The following is a 22390-nucleotide window of genomic DNA, read 5'->3' as shown; positions in this document are numbered from 1 at the left end:
AAAAAAAGAATGCAGTTTTTCACTGAAGCATAATTCTTTCTTTTCGACTAGGTCTCACTCGGTTACCCAGGCTGGAGTGCAGCGGCATGATCTTGGTTCACTGCAGCCTCAACCTCCTGGGCTCAAGCCATCCTCCATCTCTACCTCCCAAGTAGCTAGGACTACAGGTATGCACCACTACACCCTGCTAATTTTTAAATTTTTTTGTAGAGACTGCCTCACTATGTTGTTCAGGAGTCTCTGACTCCTGGCCTGAAGCGACCCTCATGCCTCGACCTCTCAAAGTGCTGGGATTACAGGTGTGAGCCATCACACCGGTTGCCTAACTATTTTCTACAACTCAAAGCAGGTGCTAGTGAAGCACTTTCGTCGATTGGGAAGGTAAGCACAAATTCCAGAGCCTGACTCTCTGGGTTCAACAGCAAAGACCTGTCCTGTCTGGCTGTGGGACTTCAGGGAAGTTACTTAGCCTTTCTGTGCCTCAGTATCCTTAGAGGCAAAATGGGACGGATATGATAAAAAGAGATACTTATAGAGTTGTTGTAAGAATGACAGAAGTTACTAGTAATGCACTTAAACTACACCTGGGGCAGAGAAAGTGCTCCTCATGGAGCTCGTGGAGTCACGTGGCCTTCACCAGGCAGGAAGGCATCGTGTAGCGCTCTTTGTTCATTACAGGAGTTTGAGGCCACCCTGACCAAGATGGTAAAACCCCCTCTCTACTAAAAATACAAAAAAAAATTAGCCAGGAATGGTGGCCTGCAGCTGTAGTCCTAGCTAGGTAGCAGGCTGAGGCAGGAGAATCACCTGAACCCTGGAGGCAGAGGTTGCAGTGAGCCGAGATCATACCACTGCACTCCAGCTTGGGCAACAGAGTAAGACTCCATCTCAAAAAAAATAAATAAATAAAATAAGGAGAGCATTCATTCAGTGCCACACAGGCACTGAAATCCAGGGATACTCTTCAGCCACATAGTGACTGCGGTTTATAAGGTGACTTAAGAGTATGCTTCTGTTTTGTCGTCTATCACCAAATATGAAAGCACAAAAAAATCCTAAATGTTTGCAGAAAACTCAGATCCAGGAGCACAGATTCTGTGGCTCCAGTTTAAGAAACAATAGTTTAAATGCTGAGCTGAGGCCTCCAAGCTATGTGACCTCAGCAAAAATGGGCCTTGTGGCTCTCACCTTCCCTGGAGCACATTCTGCTCCCATCTATGTGGTTTCTCTGGAGTGGGTAGGGGAGTTAAGTACGTAAGAGCTGTTGGGTCAGAGATGGAAAAAAGAGAAATATTCTAAATGACAAGCCAAGGGACGACAATGAAAACAGTGCTCATGACCGCTGCAGACAGAGCCCACAGCAGGGCATTCACAGGCTGCTGAGGGCAAAAGACACCGGGTAGAGAGGCGTGGAGGGGCCGAGAGGAAAGCCCTTGACCTCTGGCACAGACAGGGAGGGACATTTTTGCAGACTCTGGGTGATTATTTTCTGCCCTTATTCTGTTTTCAGCTCTTTTGCATTTAAAAAATGCAGTTATAAAAATAGTTTTGAGGCCAGCCGTGGTAGCTCACGCCTGTAATCCCAGCACTTTGGGAGGCCGAGGTGGGTGAATTGCTTGAACCCAGGAATTCAAGACCAGCCCGGGCAAGAGTGAGACCCTGTCTCTACAAAAAATACAAAAATTAGCTGTGTGTGGTGGTACGCGCCTGTCCACCCAGCTACTCAAGAGGTTGAAGTGAGAGGATAGCTTCTGCCTGGGAAGTAGAGCTGTAATTTTGCCACTGCACTCCAGCCTGGGTGACAGGGTGAGACCCTGTACTTTAAAAAATGAAAAAAGTTTTATGTCCCTCTTCAGTCTTTCCAATGTTTTGATTCATGCTTTAATATGACAAAGCCTGAAAGAGAAAGACGCTATTGACAGAAGTATTGATCCTTCTCATTATACTGTGCCCGCTTCCGCCTACATGACAGCTGTCAGGTCACATGACAAGATCCCAGCTTCAGGTGTTCCAGCTCCTTCTGCCTCTGTCCCCCAGAGGCTACCAGCCTCTTCTAGGAGGCTGACCTCCTTCCTGTTGGCCACAAGGTGGCGCCAGACGTCTTAATGTGAGTATGGGCCGCACAGACTCCTTATGCAAAGTGTGAGGTTTTTGTCTCCATTCTTAGAAGTCGAAATGCCCACTTATTTGTTCTTCTTTCTATTGATGGCAACCTAGCACTTCCCTTTGCTTGTTCCTGGTTTCATTTTTAGTAAGGTGGGAGTTGAGGAGGTAGAATTAGCTTTGATTTTCTTAAGCTTCTATATGGTAGAAACTAAGGAAATGAGCCAACAAAAAAAAAAAAAAAAAAGCAGTGAGAGAAAGCCCCTGAAAAAGAGAAAAACTTCTGGGTAAGGAATAAACAAAGCAGGTGTTCATGAGGTGTGCATGTCTTTTTTTGTTGTTTGTTAAAATCTGCATGGTTAGAGACATGAAGATGGATGAACACTTCTCACTGAAAATTCTGGTGAGTTCAACTCCTTTGCCAGATCCACATACGCTTCCATGTCATGATGTTATCATTGTCTAAGACAAAGGGTAGAAGACAGTTCATTATAAAAAATGAACCCTGGACTTCAAAGAATTGGAAGAGAACATTTTATATGATGAAGGATCTGCAGTAACTCAGCACAGAGTAGGTGTAAGGTATTAAGTAAATAAGGATAATATCTGGGTTTAAAAAAAAAAAAAAAAAAGGCCAGGCATGGTGGCTCACATCTGTAATCCCAGCACTTTGGGAGGCCGAGGTGGGTGGATCACAAGGTCAGGAATTTGAGACCACCCTGACCAACGTGGTAAAACCCTGTCTCTATTAAAAATACAAAAATTAGCCGGATGTAGTGGCACACGCCTGTAATCCAAGCTACTCAGGAGGCTGAGGCAGGAGAATCGCTTGAACCTGGGAGGCAGAGGTTACAGTGAGCCAAGATCCAGCCACTGCGCTCCAACCTGGGTAAGAGAACAAGATTTCGTCTCAAAAAAAAAGCAAAACAACTTATACAAGTTCTGAAGTCTTTATTATTTTCAAAGAACATTTAAATTATTTTAATCATTATCACTGTGTATAAAAAATGCATGAGGCCAACTTCTTGTCTCCCAAATTTTCATTTTCCATCGTGGGAAAGAGAAAGATTGCTAGGCACGATGGCTCATACCTGTAACTCCAGCACTTTGGGAGACTGAGGCAGGAGGATAGTTTGAGCCTAGGAGTTCAAGGCCAGCCTGGGCAACACGGTGAGACCCCCATCTCTACAAAAAATACAAAAATCATCTGGGTGTGGTGGCACACACCTGTAGTCCCAGCTACCTGAAGGGCTGAGGCAGAAGGATCACTTAAGCCCAGGAGGCTGAGGCTACAGTGAGCCGTGATCGCACCAATGCACTCCAGCCTGGGCAACAGAGCATGAACCTATCTCTGAAAAAAAAAAGTGAGAGAGATTTTTCAGAGGAAATCACTTACAACCACTGAAATAACAACATATGCAATTTACTGTGTATATGAACCACCCCTCTTTCCTTCTGAAACTATGTTGTCGCTGGCTAAGTTAGAAGTAACTCAATTGGTTTGTCAGTGACTTTTATACAGATGCATTTTCTCTGGAAAAGTAAATGATGGCTTCATTAACTCTGGCTGAGAAAATGTCTCAGAACCATTCTTCTTCCTCCTGCTTACTTCACCGCACCCTACCCTACCACCATACAACCCAGCCTATGTTATACTACATTTTCAGAGTGGACCACATTAAGCCGGGAAAGGGCCTATTTCCATCGGACACTGCCTCACGTGGGTACCCCTTGATCCCTAACTTGACAACATTCTAAAACTTAAGATTCCTGGTACAGAGTTTGTTCTTTCCGGGCTTAGAGAAGAACAAGCGGTCGATCTGCAGGGCAAAGAAATAACTGATTGTCCCAGAAAGACACCCTATTTCTCTGTACCACAAAGCAGCAAGGCAATTTAAATAAGATGGTATATGGGAAAAGCTTGGCACAGCACTAAAGCCTTTTATATATGTATTTTTTTTTTTTTTGAGACAAGAGTTTCGCTTTGTCATCCAGGCTGGAGTGCAGTGGCATGATCTCAGCACACTGCAAATTCCACCTCCCGGGTTCAAGCAATTCTCCTGCCTCAGCCTCCCAAGTAGGTGGGATTACAGGAATGTGCCACGACTCCTGGCTAATTTTATATTTTGAGTAGAGACGGGGCTTGAACTCCTGACCTCAGGTGATCTGCCTGCCTCAGCATCCCAAAGTGCTGGGATTACAGGTGTGAGCCATTGCGCCCAGCAAGGCTTATGTATGTTTTAAGTCTTCAACAAGGTTTCTCTGCCCCCTTCATATATGCCTTACATGAAACACAACACAACTATGTGTTTTTAGCCATCATTTCACTTGCATCACCCACCACTTCCAACGCAGCCCCTGACAAACAATAGGTACTCAATATAAAGGTGTGCCATGAATCAGTTTCTTTGGATCTCAATTTCTTTAAGATGGGGATTGTACTATCTGACTCTGCAGACTCTTCCAAAATGAGCTAAAGAGCCTAGACAAAATAATTTTATTTTGCTTCCTCCTCCTCCCCCGCCCCAGGAGAAAGATGAACTCCCTCCCTTCTCCCTGTCCTCATTGTCTGGGTCCTGTATCCACAGAGTGTGCACTATGTAGTCTTCAACACACACAGGTCTTCATTTAATCTCTTCTTGGAAAACATCAGACAAAAATTTTATTGGGTGGTTAAAGGAATTTAAGCCTTCTAGATCAAAGCAGCCAACTGGTCACCTGGCCTCCCCAAATTGAGGCTGTCGTTCATTACAGCTGCTTGGTTAATCACATCTACCTCCCCGCCTCCGCGCCGTATCAACAGACCCAGGAGACAGATTTAGAAGTCCTGGGAGCTTCGGGGAGTCTTTCCAGGTAACCCTAAAATAGCAGACCATGTCTTGAAAGATGAGTGGGACTATAAAAACCAGAGGTTCCTACAACCTGGGACAGTCCCCAGCCTCCCTTAGAGTCTCACACGGAAGGACAGGCTCTGCTGACAATGCTTTTTCTTTCAACAGATGGGCTGTTCCGTCCCAGACATTTCTGGACTAAAACCTGAACATTCACTTTCTTTGCCATTGTTTTTATTGCCTGTGTTGTTTGCATTCTCTTAATTCTGGCTTGAGGCACGACCCACAGTTCTCATACTTGGTAACATTCGGCTTCCTCTTCTACAGGTTGCAGGCAGGAAGCTGGAAAATGGGCCACAGGAAACCTGGCCTCCTACATCTGTCCCACTTTGCCACCGCAGCTCTGGTTTCATTTTGTCCTGTGTGTTAGCTCTGTGTTAACCTCCAGCACTGCAGCCCAACTCTGCCTTCTGAGCCAACCCTGACGCTCTGATCACCCAAGAAAACTCAGAATTTTTGTTCCTCCCGAAGTAATTAACCCTGTGAATTCAACACGGAAAAAACACTACGCAGATTCTCCTCAACATTAGTCATTTGGATCAGAATAGTGTGGAACCAGAAAAATGATTCATTAGATGTAATAAAGCTACTAATAAATCCGCAACAAAAATGAAAGACTGTTTCATAACACTGGACACAGCGAAAGATTTTATGTTTTATTTCCTTGATTAAGGTCCATGGAAATGCAAGTTATTTTAGGTAAATATGATTACTAGTGGTCCAAGGCTGCCTGATGAATTTTCACTTGCTAGGCTTTGATACGTAACGTACAAAAATAAGCTATAATCATATTTCATGATAAATATCAGATTGTGATATATTTCAAATTGTTTCCTAATAATATCACAAATATTAGGTTGAACTATAAAAAAATTATTGTTTTTATGGATCCAAACTAGTGAAATACCAGCAATCTCAGATGTTCTTTTTATTTTATTTTGTAGAGATAGGGTTTCACCATGTTGGTCAGGCTGGTCTCGAGCTCCTGACCTCAGGTGACCCACCTGCCCCGACCTCCCAAAGTGCTAGGATTACAGGCGCAAGCCACTGCACCCGGCCCAATCTCATATATTCAACCTAAAACATATTCACATACATAAAACTGATACATACACACACACACACACACACACACACACACACACACAGAGACACACACACACAATCACATCTCCAGGGCAGTTTTCTCTTTGCATATTTGGTCCATGGACCTTTTTGAGAATCTAAAATTTTCTAGGAAAAAGATTTATTTATACAAAATACACATAATTTCACCAGAGTTTATAAAACTGTAGAAATAACTTAAAAATATCAAATTAAGAGCACTGTTCTAAGAAAATGTTAGCTATTAATATATCCTCCACCACCAGCAATACTGAGTTCCCATGGAATTCTCAAGACAAGGGCTCATACCTAAAGAAATCCATTACTTCATTAAATAGAAGCTTTTCTTTTTAATGCAATTAAATTTGATGACCACTTACTATGTACCAGGCATTGTGCTGAGTGCTTTATATATGCTGTCTAAATTTAACACTCTCAGTTGGCTATGCCCATGAGGAACTATGACTCTGAAAGGTGAAATAAGACGCTTATGGTCACATCGATCAAATGGGCCAAGAGAGCCTCATATTCAGGGGCATCTGGCCTCAACGGCCAGGTTCTTAATCACTGCACAGATGCCTCCAGAAGAGGCTTCATTTCTCACACACACTTCACTGCTGCTAAGAGAAAAGTGTCACTGTAATTCGTGGGAAATACTTTCCCACTAGCAATTAAATCAGGACACTTCCTTGTTCGTTTCTGGTGTTGCCTGATCTGCGTCTCCAGCTATTCCAGTTTGGTTCTGTTTCAGGAATCTTTGAACCTACCCCATCCATCATTTTGTTAACCAATGCCCTCCTTTCAAAGATCTGTATCATGGTTTAGATAGGTTTCAGGTTCATCCAACACGAAATAAGCAAGGGTGGCTCTCGATACAAGCAGGACGTGAGAAGCTGCATGTTCTGAAAGTCGGTGCCTCCTGGACCTCCCACGGGGTGTGTGTGTGTGCAGGACGGTGGAACAGGATGAAAGTCAGAGGAAACGTAAGTGAGCTAGCCTGGCCCGAGAGGGGCCCAAAACACACATGCACCTCACATCACGAAACGAATCATGAGAAGCACCTCAAGTATGAATAGGAACAGGCTGGAATCCCACTGAAACCGTGCATGACAGTACCTGGCAAGGTCCCTAGCACCCAGCAGGGCCTCCAACACTTTCCTTTAAAAAGAAACACCTCTAGGAAAGTGCCGTTTCAGGTTCTAAGAAAGTAGTGTCTAGGATTTCATGGAGGACCACGAATGCCCTGAAAAACACACGCTGTTCCGAAGTCAAAAAAACTTCCTCCAATCTGGCCAGCTGTCCGTCAGTTGGAGCTTTAAATGAATGAGCTCCCTAATCCCCAGTGGGCATCCGGCCCTCAGCCCCCATAATACTTTTGATTCTTATGTTTCAGAGGTCTTTGCTTGAATGGAAAATCTTTTACCCAAATTTTTATACCACTAATATCAATACAATTCAATCCCACATAAAAGAGAAAAAAAGTTGGAAGTCAAGAGGTACAAATTCTCATTGCAGCCAAGACCTTAAAGAGTTGTGTGATCGCAGCCGGGCCCGGTGGCTCACACCTGTAATCCCAGCACTTTGGGAGGCTGAGGTGGGCAAATCCCAAGGTCAGGAGATCGAGACCATCCTGGCCAACATGGTGAAACCCTGTCTTTACTAAAACTACAAAAATTAGCTGGGCATGGTGATGTGTGGCTGTAATCCCAGCTACTCAGGAGGCTGAGGCAGGAGAATCTCTTGAACCAGGGAGTCGGAAGTTGTAGTAAGCTGAGATCGCGCCACTGCACTCCAGCCTGGTGACAGAGCGAGACTCCGTCTCAACAAAAAAAAAAAAAGAAGAAGAAAGAGAGTTGCATAATCGTATGTGCCTTGGACAAAGGTAGGTTACAAAAAAAAAAAAAGAAAAAAGGGTCAATGTGAGCTATGGCAGGGATGTTAACTTCTCTATTCCAACCTTCTCCTCTGTTGAACAGGTAAAGCCAGTCTTCTCTCCTTTAGGTGTTATCAAACTAAAAGACTTCTTAAAAGTATTTTGAAAGTAAAAATATGTAATCCTTTTGATCAATACATTGTATAACTGATCTTTAAAATAAGGATGGAACAATGTTTTCAGCTTTAAAGACAACTTTGACAGAAGTATTTTCTTAAATCTATGGTTGTCAGTGTAAGAAAATGTTTGTTACCTTAGATACTTTAAGATGGTTTTACAAAAATCAAAATAAAGGAAATCTTACAGGCCACTTCCACTAGAATGAAACCCTAATCTTTCTGATACACTTGAAAGCTTTTCTGTGCGAAAGAAGCAGCTGATGAAAGTCCAAAGTATTTACCCAGTGCCATGAGAACATTTCTGCATGGATACAAAATGATGGTGGTTTTTCCACATCCAGAAACTGAACCATTTCCTGCCAGAGCATCCTCCAAACTCTTCTATTGTGTGGAAACTGTAAAATCTTTCTAAATCAGGACTTCCTCCTATTATGCTTTAGAGGCGTCTTTCTGGGAAGGGTAGATCCAAGGCAAAAGGTAGGAATTCCTGCAGCACCACCCAGTGGAAACATTAGAAAAAAAAAAAAAAAGCAAGATAAAATATGTTTAATAAAAGAATATTTCATGTGTTAGCTCTTCTCACTAAAAATCTGGACATCACTCTTTCTGCATAGATGGCAACCTGCAGTCTGCTACGCTTGCAAATGGCCATTCACATCACGTCTGCCCTGTCTCTTTCACACATGTGCACACGTGCTGGGCTGTGGCAGGGTCAGGAAGGATGGTGCACTCCTGGGGAGGAAGGGGTCCCAGATGGGGTCAGGTGTGGGCTGTGACATCATCCCTTCCTCTCCGAAGGATCCCCAAGGGGCCCTGGGGACTGGGAAGTCTGCACAGCTGTGCTGGGCACCCTAGTCCTGATGCGGCAATGAGCGTTTCCTGGCAGAGAGGTGCCCAACCATCTGTGCACCTTCCCCTTCCCCTGGCCCAGCTGCACCTGGGCCAGGCCACCTCCAACATCTGCACAGCCATTCTACCACCCTGAGTCTATCCTGGAGAGAGTTACAAAGCCTTCTCCTCCCCTTGCAGCTCCTTTCTCCAGTCCCTGCAAAGCTCCCTCCAGTGTGAGCATTACCTCTGTCCCCCTGCCCTACCAAGGCCACAGTGTCCTACCAAGGTCCCACAGTCTCCCTGGGCGTCATTTCAGTTTGGTTGCACTTCATTTACTGCCTCCACCAAAACTCGTGTCTCCTCACCAGTGCCTGCTTCTCACGATGCATGACATACCAGGCTATAATTTTCTTGGGAACTGGATGAGACAACAAGAACCCTTGACCCTCTCCCTTCCAGCTCCTTCACAGAAAGCCCTGGCAGGGGCCTGGAGAAGGAGAGATGCCATTGCAGGCTCTTCTTGGGAAAACTGGGAACTTTCTTGTCTTCTCTATAGAACTTAAAATAGCAAAGTAAACTCAATCATTTCTGGATGGATAAGCCACTTTAAAAAAAACTACCCTCTGGCTGGGCACGGTGGCTCACGCCTGTAATCCCAGCACTTTCGGAGGCCAAGGTAGGTGGATCACCTGAAGTCAAGAGTTTGAGACCAGCCTGGCCAAAAGGCGAAACCCAGTCTCTACTGAAAATATAAAAATTAGCCAGGCATGGTGGCTTGAGCCTGTAATCACAGCTACTCAGGAAGCTGAGGCAGTAGAATCTCTTGAAGCCAGGAGGCAGAGATTGCAGTGAGCTGAAATCATACCACTGCACTCCAACCTATCAACAGAGCAAGACTTTGTCTCAAAAAAAAACTGCCCTCTAACACAGCCTACCTGGAAAAGTTACCTTTCTCCCTTCCTGTAGTAAATCCACTGAAACCATTTTGAATCTTTCTTTTAAATGGTACACAGATATGGCAAAGGGTAACAGTTGGCTGAGCTAGACACTGTTTACAGTATATATCATCAGTGTTAACACTTTACAGCATAACATATTTGAATCACTGATCATTTATTATACAAAGGGTTAATATTGTATTATATATCTTTTCTTTCTATTTCTGAAGTTTAACAGTTGCCAAACATGTCAAGGTTTAGTTGGATAATGCTGACATTACCTAGTCTTTGGGTCCCACTGTATACAGTATTGTTGCAAAAATGGTTACGAGTTACCGGTATTCGTGATGGAGGGATCACCACCAACATCTTTAGAGATTTTTGAGAAGCACAAAGAGCTGCCTCACAGAGGCGGATCCTGAAGCAAGGAACCGGTTAGTTTCACTGTTTTTCTTTCGTGCTCTTCTCAAGAAAACGCTTTCATGGTTTAGGAAATGCAAATTCCAGGCATAAACATTTATACATAAATCTGGTAGGGTACTACATTCACTTTGGAAGAGAACAATAAAAAACAGTGACTCTGCAGTCTTCAAAATATCATCACCTGCTCATGTGGTGGACACGTGTGGGGGGTTTTAGCTGCCTCTGAAGTCACGAAGGTAGTCACTACCCCTTTAATAGTTTTACCCTCCCCACACGCCTATGTCTCACCCACATTTTTGTACAATGGACATCAAGTCTAGCTGCATATGATGGCTACGGTGCCACATGCTGAGGGATTCTAAGTCTACACAACTTCTAATACAGTTATTTTTAACAGGAAATAAAAATACAGCGGGGTTCAGGTAACAAAGTGCAAGCACAAGCCCTCTCACGTTTCATTCAATGTCTGTTTTAAACCAAGCCTGACCCACAGACAAACAACACTAAGTGGAACACATTTTAAAATGGCTTGATGTCCCTGGTGGGTACTGTTATTTCAAAAACTTGCAAAAATAAGACGGTGAGTGATTTCAAAACTTAACAGTCTTCTCATAATGCCTCACATTTAAAACCGATTTTTAAATTAACCATCAAGATGCACTGAATAAATGAGCAAAATAACACAGAAACTGTCATTGAGAGGCAGACCAATCAATCATTCATTCGTGTCCAAGGAATGGTGTTATGCAAAGGCCACCAAAAGCATCTGACAGAAGAGACTGGCTGTTGGTGACATTAGCATCAAACATCGATCTGCACTCCAAAGCATCCTTACTGCCCTTAATTCCCACAATGGGCATCTACCACCCACTGGCTTGGCCAGTCCCTTTTTGAAATGTCATATACAACTTTATCTGCTCTTCCAATGATTGTTCAGCGTGAATATACTAACAGTACAACATAATAGCCATATCTTGCTTTAGAGGATCTTTCTTCCCCCCTTGTGAAAGATAATCACCTGGCTGCGCGCGGTGGCCCACAACTGTATCCCTACACTTTGGGAGGCCAAGGTGGGCAGATCACGAGGTTAGGAGTTTGAGACAGCCTGGCCAACATAGTGAAGCTCCATCTCTACTAAAAATACAAAAATTAGCCAGGCACAGTGGTGTGTGCCTATAGTCCCAGCTATTCGGGAGGCTAAGGCAGGAGAATCGCCTGAACCCCGGAAGCAGAGATTGTGGTGAGCCAAGATTGTGCCACTGCACTCCAGCCTGGGCAATAGACTGAGACCCTGTGAAAGAAAGAAAAGAAAGAAAAAAGAAAAGGAAAAAAAAAGAAGGACAGAAAGAAAGAAGGAAAGAAAGGAAGGAAGGAAGGAAAATCACCCTTTTGGTTAGGTAATATATTTGAATTGATCTACATCAAGGTCTTAAAGTTTCTTCTTTCTGAAAGACACACTACTAGGCTTTAATAGTTAAGCTTAAAAAACACATACACAAAGGATGTGGCAGAGGCTGAAGGAAGACGCTGTTCTTGTGGCTCAGCTCTGATTGAAATCAAAGCAGGCAACGAGCTTATTTGAGAGCTGTGACCCTCAATCCTTTGAGAATCACAGTAAACTTGAGTCACTTGATTCAAGATGTCTTCAAACAGTATATAATTTTGTCATTAAAGTAACATACTTTAAGAAAATTTTAACATTCTTCAGATTACTTCATTTGTCATCTATGCAGCACTGAGAACTAATGGTACAAAACTACCAGAGTGAATTAAGTGAGGACAGAAACGCCAAGGGGCCAACTGGCTCTTCTGTTTTTGCCTCAACTATCTAAGATGAAGTCGGTCCATCTATGGGCATTTTTGTGCTGGGCTATGCATGCAGCAAAGATATGACAACATCTCTCTGCCCAGAGTTTAATCAGTTCTAACCCTCACTCGGGCGTCACTTGGAGCACTGCAAGGCATTTGTTCTAAACTGCTTTTTAAAAAAAATGAAAAGAAGAGCTGAGTGTGGTGGCTCAAGCTGTAATCTCAGCGGATTACAGCAGGAAGGCTGAGGTTGAAGATCACCTGGGCCCGGGAGCTCGAGGCTGCAGTGAGCTATGATCGCGCCACTGCACTCCAGCCTGGGTAACAGAACAAGATGCTGTCTTTAAAAGAAAAGAAACAATCCAATGCCCTCTGGTCTAAATGATCAGTAGCTGGGGCTTGGAAAAATAGACAGGAACGTTAGCAGAAATAAGCTCCCTCCCAATGCTCATGAGTTCTGGATTGCGGAGGATTTCAAGATCACACAAGGAAACTGAGGTACTGCATCTCACACACAGTCCCAAAGATAATACTAAATGGTTTGGTCCTCGCTTCTCTGTATGTTCATCATGGCATGTGCTGAGATTATCAGGAATCTACCCTTTCTGTAATTCTGTAATGAACCCAGGTTCTCTCCTGATTTCTCATCAAGAAACGATTCTTCAAGGTGGAGACAGCTAGTCAACACTGGCTGCACCCCCACCCTCTGCACAGAACCAGGGCTTCAATCTTACATGGGCAGTGACTCTGAAAAGAGGAGCAGCACAAACTGAGGTCACCTACTGTCCCATTCTCTCAGACGCATACCTCCCTCTTACAGCCTACATCTATAAAGGCGCACACACACTCCGCATCTTCCAGGGGATAGCTTTCATCTATCAATCAACTCCGAAGACAAGGATTTGCATCTGGGCCTCTAAAGGCAAGCCTTCCAAACTTCAGTAAGGGGATGGAAAGGGGAAGTGACATTTCCAGTTCAATGAGCGTTAACCAAAGAAATGTTCTTAACTTTTAGTGTTAGGGAATCATTCGAACACCTACACCTCCTCTTCTTGCTTAATAGAATAGCATCATCTTCCTGGTCCTCAGGATCGTCAACTCTGAGGATGACAACAACCTACAAGTGCAGGCAGAGGAGAGCTCCTGTTGATTGCCCCGGAGAGAATTCCTGCAGTTACCCTAGAATAAATTCTGGGCTTGTTTTGAGGTTGCTGCTGCTGCTGTTGTTGTTGATGTAATCTCTCTATTCTGACAATTAAGTGCAAGGAGAAAAACATCCTTAATCATACATTCTGCTTAATCAAGGTTTGACTATTAACAAATTGCTCCTTGGCAAAACCCAGCTGAAATGTATTAGGAGACCTAGTCCTCCTTCACCAGAAACCAGTTTGGGTATGAAGTCACTCTTCACAATCACGTAAACAGAATCTTTTGTTACTTTCAAACTCAATCAGAAACATCATTAATTTTAAAAAGGTATAGATGGAAGCGACACACACAGGTTTTACACTATAAGTAAAGAAAGTACCTTTAACTGTGAATCTTACAGGATTCAAAACTGATTATGCAAGGCAACTACAAAAACTTGATCAACTGAAGTCTTTAATAAAGGACTAATTAATGATGGCTGCTCTACAATGATTAATTCTACTATAAAAAAAACTTTACATTGAGATCTCTCTCTCTCTCTCTCTTTCTCTTTCTCTCTCTTCCCCCCCTCCCTCCCTCCCTCCCTTCCTTGACAGAGTTTTGCTCTTGTTGCCCAGGCTGGAGTGCAATGGCGTGATCTAGACTCACCACAACCTCCGCCTCCCAGTTTCAACTGATTCTTCTGCCTCATCCTCCTAAGTAGCTGGGATTACAGGCACGTCCTACCATGCTGAGCTAATTTTGTATTTTTACTGGAGACCGGGTTTCTCCATGATGGCCAGGTTTGGGATTACAGGCATAAGCCACTGAGCTCGGCCGAGATTCTTTCAATATATGCTACCCTATGAGTAACTTTATGGTTAACCGCCCATTCTCAGTATAGTAATGCTGATACCAACAATAGGGCCAAAGCTTGTCCTCCAGGGTACTAACAAACTGACCTCATTGCTATACACCTACTTTTCTTGCAAGTCTAAACAAAAAGTATGGGAAGTGGCAGAAAGGAGCTTTTTGGCTGTCATTACGGTTTTTTTTTTTCCTTTGAGGAGTCGTCTCATTCTGTAGCCCAGGCTAGAGTGTAATGGTGCGATTTCGGCTCACTGTAACCTTTGCCTCCCTGGTTCAAGTGATTCTCTTGCCTCAGCCTCCCAAGTAGCTGGGATTACAGGCGTGCGCCACCATGCCCAGCTAATTTTTATATTTTTAGTAGAGACAGGGTTTCACCATGTTGGCCAGGCTGGTCTCAAACACCTAACCTCAAGTGATCTGCCCACCTCGGCCTCCCAAAATGCTGGGATTACAGACGTGACCCACCTCTCCCAGCCTATCTTTATGGTTTAACCAAGAGATGTGCTTTTATTAATCCAAGTAAGTCATCGTCTAGGAAAGAGACAGACATATGCACAGCAACAGAGGGCTTTATCAAGTCCAAGGCAAGACAGGGTGGGGCTATACTGACAAATGTTCCCCCCCTTCAGGTTATTTTTCATTCACTGAGTGCCAGGTATTGCACAAAGTGCTAAGATAATATAAAGGATGAAAAAACCAGTGCGGGCCCAGAGGGAGCTCATAGACAGATGACATGCAACACACATGACACAGACATGCCCAGGAATCCCCCACTCTCCAAATTGAACAGGGCCAAAGGTTCGGACAGTGACTTCAGATCAGAAGGGATGCCATGTTATCACATCTATTTGGTGGCTGGGTTATGGAGGAAAGAGTATTAATGAATAATGAGGGATACCAACCCTATCTTCAGAAAGATGTCTCCAAAACTGTCTAGTACCTGGCCAGGCACAATGGCTCACTCCTGTAAACCCAGCACTTTGGGAGGCCGTGGCAGGCAGATCACAAGGTCAGGAGTTGAAGACCAGCATGGTCAATATGGTGAAACCCTGTCTCTACTAAAAATACAAAAATTAGCTGGGCGTGGTGGCACAAACTTGTAGTCCCTGCTACTCACGACACTGAGGCAGGAGACTCACTTGAACCTGGAAGGCGGAAGTTGCAGTGAGCTGAGATCACGCCATTGCACTCCAGCCTGGGTGACAGAGCAAGACTTTGTGTTGTGTTCCTGTGTTTTGAGAGGGAGAATTTGGTAATGAGGCAACCTGTAAGTAAAGTCTGTGGCGGCCAGGTGCAGTGGCTCACACTTGTAATCCCAGCACTTTGGTTGGCCAAAGCAGGCATACCACTTGAGGCCAGGAGTCTAAGACCAGCCTGGACAACATGGCAAAACCCCATCTCCAATAAAAACACTAAAATTAGCCAAGCATGATGGCACAAGCCTGTGATTCCAGCTACTTTGGAGGCTGAGGCAGGAGAATCTCCTGAAGCCACATGGTGAGGGTTGCAGTGAGCCAAGCTCATGCAACTGCACTTGTAGTAAGGCCTCTGAAGGCCAGGAAGAGATGACTGAGGGAGATCTGCCCAATGGACAGAGGGCAGAGGGCATTTGAGGAACTGAGGAAAAGCCAGTTTGGCTGGCCCAAATCACATCTTGCAGCTTGAGTTAGGGGTTTTGGTCTTTATGCTAAGCTGAAGCCAGTGGAAAATTTTTCAGTAGAAGAGTGACCTGGTCAGATCTGTGTTTTGAAAGGATTGTTCTAGCTCCTGGGGAGAGAAGGGATCAGAGCGGGTGTGAGGGAATGTGAGAACCCTCAAGATACAGCAGTGGGGGCAGAGAGCACTTTCAAAGACTATCAGAAGGAAGGAGGAGGAATTTAACCAGGTGACCAAACTCTTATCTGGCCCTACTGAGCATCCAGCTCAGAGACAGTCACTGATGTCCCCAAGAATGAGGTGGCTGTGGGTCATTAGCAATCAGTGCTACCCGTCACAAACCTCAAAAGACTAGGAGGAAAGGAAGCATGGCAGCTAATACTGGCCTTCCACTGGAATGCTCCTTATTCAATTAGGGGCCAAGGCATTCAAGGGGAAGCTTATGGGGAGCCCCTTTTCCCACCACAATATAGCTGTTTAAATTCCTGCATATGTCTGTAAGTCAGATGTTTGGAGAGGACAGCAAAAATTCATGTCATACTTTCACAACTCAGTCGTAGTCAGGTTCTTTCCTCCAAAAAAAAGTAGTACATGAATAGGGCTTCTGACTTGAAAGGGATTATCTCAGCTTCTCCACTTTAATCACTTTTTTTTGGAGACAGGGTTTTACTGTTACCCAGGCTGGAGTGCAGTGGCGCAATCACGGTTCACTGCAGCCCTGACCTCTCGGGTAGCTGGGACTACAGACATGCACCACGACATCCAGCTAATTTTTGGTAGAGATGGGGGTCTCACTATGCCCAGGCTGGTCTCAAACTCCTGGGCTCAAGTGATCTGCCTGCTTCAGCCTCCCAAAATACTGGAATGACACACGTGAGCCACTGCACCCAGCCTCCACCTCAACCACTTTACCATCAGGCTAAAGAAACTGAGGTCTGGGAAGATTACCTAATATCCTCTCATCTCAGTTAGTCTTAACATAATACATTTTTCCTAAAGTATACATATTACTTTTGGTTAGTTTAAATATTTTGCAGATATTAAGCAATATAGAAAAGATTTTTCTCTTTCCTCTTACTGTATGATGAGGAAATCTACACATTCAAATGATTTAATATTAGCCAAGCAGATTAAAGACCACAATATTTTATCAAGATGTTCTGAGGTATAAGAATCTATATGGTAGAATGATGAAATTGTCTTAATAGAATTTGTTTAAATAGCCAAGGATAATGAGACCCCATTTCTACAAAAAATAAAAAAAATTAACCGAGGCCAGGCATGGTGGCTCTCTCCTGTAATCCCAGCACTTTGGGAAGCCGGGGCAGGCAGATGACTTGAGGCCAGGATTTTGAGAGCAGCCTGGCCAACATGGCAAAATGCCATCTCTAGTAAAAATACAAAAATTAGCCAGGCATGATGGCACATGCCTGTAATACCAGCTACTTGGGAGACTGAGGCATGAGAATCACTTGAACCCAGGAGGCGGAGGTTGTAGTGAGCCAAGCCTGTACCACTGCACTCCAGCCTGGGCAACAGAGCCAGACACTGTCTCAAAAAAAAAAAAAAAAAAAAAAAAATTAGCCAGGTGTGGGGGTGCACACCTGCAGTCCTATCTGCTTGGGAGACTGAGGCAGGAGGATCGCTTGAGCCCAGGAGTTTAAGGCTGCAATGAGCTATCACCATACCACTGCACTCCAGCCTAGGTGACAGAGCCAGACTCTGTCTCTAAATACATAAGCCAAAAAACATTTGGGGATATGGAAATATTGTCTCTCTGGGCCGAGTTACATGGATGTATACAATAACACTTAAGATCTATGCATTTTAATGTATGTAAATCATACCTCAACTTAAAAAAAAGAGAGGGGGAAGACACCAAGAGACCTGTTTTCTTTATTCTAGTGCCTGGAGTACAGGGTCCCCAGCTTCATCAGCCTTAAGAGAAGGTCTCCAATCGGAGGAGTAAGTCCTAGTTCTATAGCACTGCAGAATGACTATAATACTATATAATTTCAATTTGCTAGAAGAAAGATCATGAATGTTCCCAACACAAATAAATCATAAACATTTGAGATGATGGATCTAACTACCTTGGTCTTATGATTACTATACATTATACACATGAAAAAAAACACTATGTACCCCATAAATATGTACAATTATTATATATCAATTTTTAAAAATAAAATAAAAAGAAAAGGTATCCAGATAAGTGTTTTATCCTATCACTCCCACATTACACATGGATATTCAGGAACTGTTCTTAGATACAGAAGCTTTAAGAATACTTATGATACTACATGCTTTAGATCCTTGTTTTAGAGTGTGCAAGTAAATTCATCTTAGTCTAATTCAAATTAGAATACACTAATATAACATCATCTAAATTTCTTTAAAAATACACAAGTAAATTTCTCAACCATGTTTTAAAGTAATCTTATTTAATTCTTAGAATTTAATAATTACTTTCCAGGAAATGTAAATTAATACATAGCAATAAAGTAGTCAGTGACTTTATTCCTAGTGGGAATTCAAATCAAATCACAATTTATTGAAATGGCTAGTTCAAAGTTTATTTTAAAACTGCTGACATATATGCAAATCTCCAGTAATGGATGAAAGGCCATTTTTATTTTGGTTTAGGCAGGAATCATGGGAAGTTGAATTTCTGCATAGAATAGTTATTTAAAAGACTGATAAATAGTTATTTATCTACCATTTTTGAAGACATTTGGAATTTAACAAAAGGTTACACACACATACACACACACACACACACACACACACACACAGCTAATTTTATTTACTGGAGCTGCTCTATAAGTGGCAAAACTAGAGTTTTCATGGTCTCGCTGCCATGGTTTCAATCAAAAAGCTGAATGACCTCAATTCAAAGTAGCTATGAACAACAGTCATCTTGAGCTAAAAAAATCAATTTAAAACACCAATTTCAAAGTTTGGAAACTCCACTGATAGAAAATGAAACAGTAATTAACAGTTGTTAAAGGGTACAAAGCACACCTTCCTCTCCCTTCACAGCTGGATAACGTCAAGATATATTTTCAGTTTAACCTGGTTTCTCTTCTTTCATCATTTAACATTCTATTTTGATGTGTAGTGCTCTGTACTTCCTGTTACTACATCTTGATACTCTACTGCAAATCATGACTCATTCTTAAATCACAGAGAAACTTATCAAAATCCAAAATTTCACAGTACATAGGAACTCAGTCTTTCAAGAGGGCAGCATTCTTAGAACATTACTTGAACCACAGACGACAAAAACACTGAACGAGTCCATGAAGAAATTATGTCAATCCATGGTTGAGTCAACACATTTATTAGATCAATAAATAGAAGCTCTATGTGATCATTTCGGTCCTGGTACTAATAAAATGTGTTACATGATATGCTAAGTAAAAAAAAGTTATCAAACAGTAAGCACAGTGTGCTTTCAATTAAAAATGGTATGTGCATGTGTGGATATACACAGACACACATAGGCATTTCTTTAAAACTGGTAAATTACACATCAAAATGTAAACAGTGGAATTATGGGAGATGTCTTTTTTTCATGGCGGTTTTCTGTATCTTTGTAAGGCAACTCACGTTAGTATTTTTTACAACAGAAAAAAAAAACAACCAATAGAAGATACTATTTTGCTAGCATGGTCTCAAAGTGTGTTATAAGTCAATCTACACAGGCAAAGAGGAATTAAAGATAACTAGGACATAAAAAACGTTCACCTGAAACATACAAGAAAATCTGACAAAAATGGAGTCCCATTCCCCTCTCATCTGTATATATATGTACAGAACCTTAGGAAAGGGTCAGAGGACAGTCACCTGGGCTCTACAGCTAGAACAAAGCCTGAACGGACAGACAACCCATTTCTTTTAAACTTTAATGAGGCAGCTGGTGCAGTGGTTCACATCTGTAATCCCAGCTACTGGGGAGGCTGAGGTGGGAGAATCACTTGAGCCCAGGAGTACAAGGCCAGCCCTGGCAACATAAACAATTAAAAAAAAATAAAGTTTCATGAGGAACCCCAGGTCTGAGAAACATGGAAATGACTGAGTCATTCCCCAGAATTGTAAGGGAACAAAACTAACGATTAGTAAGCAGCAACTCACCCTCAGTGAAAAAAGAGTCTACTCCAGGAAGTCACATTCTTGGAGTTTTTTATGAAGTGTTTTGGGTTGTTATCAGGTCACGTTTTGCAACATTTCACAGCATCATATTATTATTCTGAATCAGATAGATATATGAATATAATTGAGTATCACAGAACACACAAAATCTAATATCTGACAGCCAGAAGGGAATATTTTAATTTACATACACTGCCTGGAAGTCCTTTAAGACCAATTTCAGGGAAAGATTTAAGTTCCAAAAAGTTATTACAAATATAAATTGTAATATATGACCTCAGAGTTACATTTACTGTATATTAGCACTTTTATTTAATTTTTTATAAAGGAAAAAGAGGAGGTCTTTAATAATTGTTTGACTTCAAAACTCAAACGACGCTGACAAATCCCTGCTCTCCCCTCGCTGGGTTACTGCCATCCTGGTCTCAACAGCATTGGTACCAAGTGCATGAAGATGCTATACTCGCAGAGTTTCAGAGATGGCCCAATTCAGGACATAAAGGGTACAAAATGTCATGACCCGTATGTCACTCTATTATTGCATGTTACTAACCAAAAAGAGATAATTCATGAATGCTATGTTACATATGTGGCCAAAAAAGTACAGCTGATGACTTTTAAATGCCTTATTGTTACAGTTTTCAACACCTTCATCACCATTAAAGTAAATAAGATTTTTTCAATCCACTATAGACATTCTGGGCCAAAAAATTCTTTCCTGTGCATTGCTGACTGGTTAGTAGGACCCCCGGCCTCTACCCTCTAGAAGCCAGTACACCCCCATAGTTATAACCACCAAAAATGTCTCCAGCCATTGCTGAATGTCTCCTCGGAGGTGAAATTACTCCTAGTTGAGAACCACCAACATAAATGAACCTATGCATCCCAAATAATAACTTGGAAGGAGGAATTCTAAATACTTCCTTTTTATTTAAAGGAAATGTACTCTTGAGAGAGTTCACCAACTTCCATTCTTAAGGAATGCTCATGCAAAATGTATGAGATCTTGTAAGCCTTTTTTCTTATCCATTATAAGTTTTGTTAGCCTACTCACAGCCTTCTCTGCGACAATTTATTGAGCACCTACTCTGTGACAGGCAAGCCATTAGGGACATCCTGTACTCACGTCCACTGACTCATACCCCGGTCGGGCTGTTTGGGCTGTTTTTAGGACACACTTTGCCACCATAAAAGAACTGCCAACACCTTAAAAGCAGCACATCTTTGTCAATAAAGGGGCCCCATCGTTCTAATCAGGTTCCTTTCGACCCTTTTCAGTAACTCCACACATATCTAGGCAACATTTAAATCAAAAAAAAAATTTTTTTTTAAGGCAGAAGGTCTTTGCTATATTTGGCATAGAAACGACATCACTTTCCAAACTCGGGGGGGTTTGCAGGCAGGACCATTACTGGAAATTCTAAGAACACTTATGGACAGTCTCCTTAACTGCCTGACCCATACCCTCCTAACACAATTTGTAATTTTATCGTCCTCATAAATTGAAACTCATAACGGACCTTTTCCAAATAAATGGGTGCCACAGGGACAGAGAAAGAAAAAAAAGATCAGAGGGTATTTTGTAAGGCTCAGAAATCGATTTCAGCTCATGAATAGAGGCCTGGAACATCCCCCCCCCGCCCCTCCCCCCCCACCGAAGACAAGCACAGATGGAGAGGATGGGTGTGTGTGAGCTGCTTATCTCCCCCACCCCCCAACACAGACACACGCCGCAAAGAAAAACCTGCAAATCTCAAATCCAAAATGGCCCAAGTGACTCCAAAGTTTTCAAGACATGTCCTGAAAAGGCTCGTTGGGCGGCTGTACCCCTAAGTAAATAAAGCCGTAACTTGTCTCCTTCCCCAGCGCCGGGCTCCCAGGCTGACAGCGGCTGCACAAAACCCCTCCTGTGCCGAGCAGCGGAAACTCCTAATGAGATTAGTTGGTGTGTGTGCAGACATTACTTAGCAATGACTAAGGGGGCTCTCTCTTCCTGCAGCAGCCAGTGGAAAATTCAAGGAACTTTTTCCCCCTGCAGCAGCAGAATCCCTTTAACCCTCTCCCCAGCCAACTCCAAAAACAACTCAGCCTCCCCCTTCCCCCCTCAACCCCCAGGCTGGGGGACTGGGGTGGGGGGAGTTAAAAACCGGCCAGGGGCTTTCAGAGGAGGGAGGGTGGAAGGGGGCTGGCGGGGAAGGGGCGGAGGACCCCTCGAACACTACAAAGGAAACTGTAAAAGGCACAAATACATAAACCTGAGAAGGAGCAAACCACAGTTTCTTTGTGAGCTCCTCTAGTGAGTCATTTTCAAGATGCTGTCTGCTGCCAGTTTCAAAGCGGAAGCGCATGGCAATTAGTCTTGCCGTTTCCAGACAAGCCAGAAACTCTCCCGACACTCGTTTTTTTTTTTTTCTTTTTTTTTTTTTTTTT

General features: G+C 43.0%; 1 protein-coding gene across 2 annotated transcripts in view; it reads right to left on the bottom strand.

The window, feature by feature from the left end:
- ELK3 (ETS transcription factor ELK3) overlaps positions 1 to 22390 on the bottom strand; it is a 76995-nt gene that overhangs the window by 53256 nt on the left and 1349 nt on the right. The window lies entirely within an intron of this gene.

The sequence above is a fragment of the Cebus imitator genome, unplaced genomic scaffold (genome assembly GCF_001604975.1).
Source record: "Cebus imitator isolate Cc_AM_T3 unplaced genomic scaffold, Cebus_imitator-1.0 Scaffold18, whole genome shotgun sequence".
Classification (NCBI taxonomy): domain Eukaryota; kingdom Metazoa; phylum Chordata; class Mammalia; order Primates; family Cebidae; genus Cebus; species Cebus imitator.
Note: the sequence above shows the minus strand (reverse complement) of the source record. Positions and strands in the feature narration are given on the sequence as shown.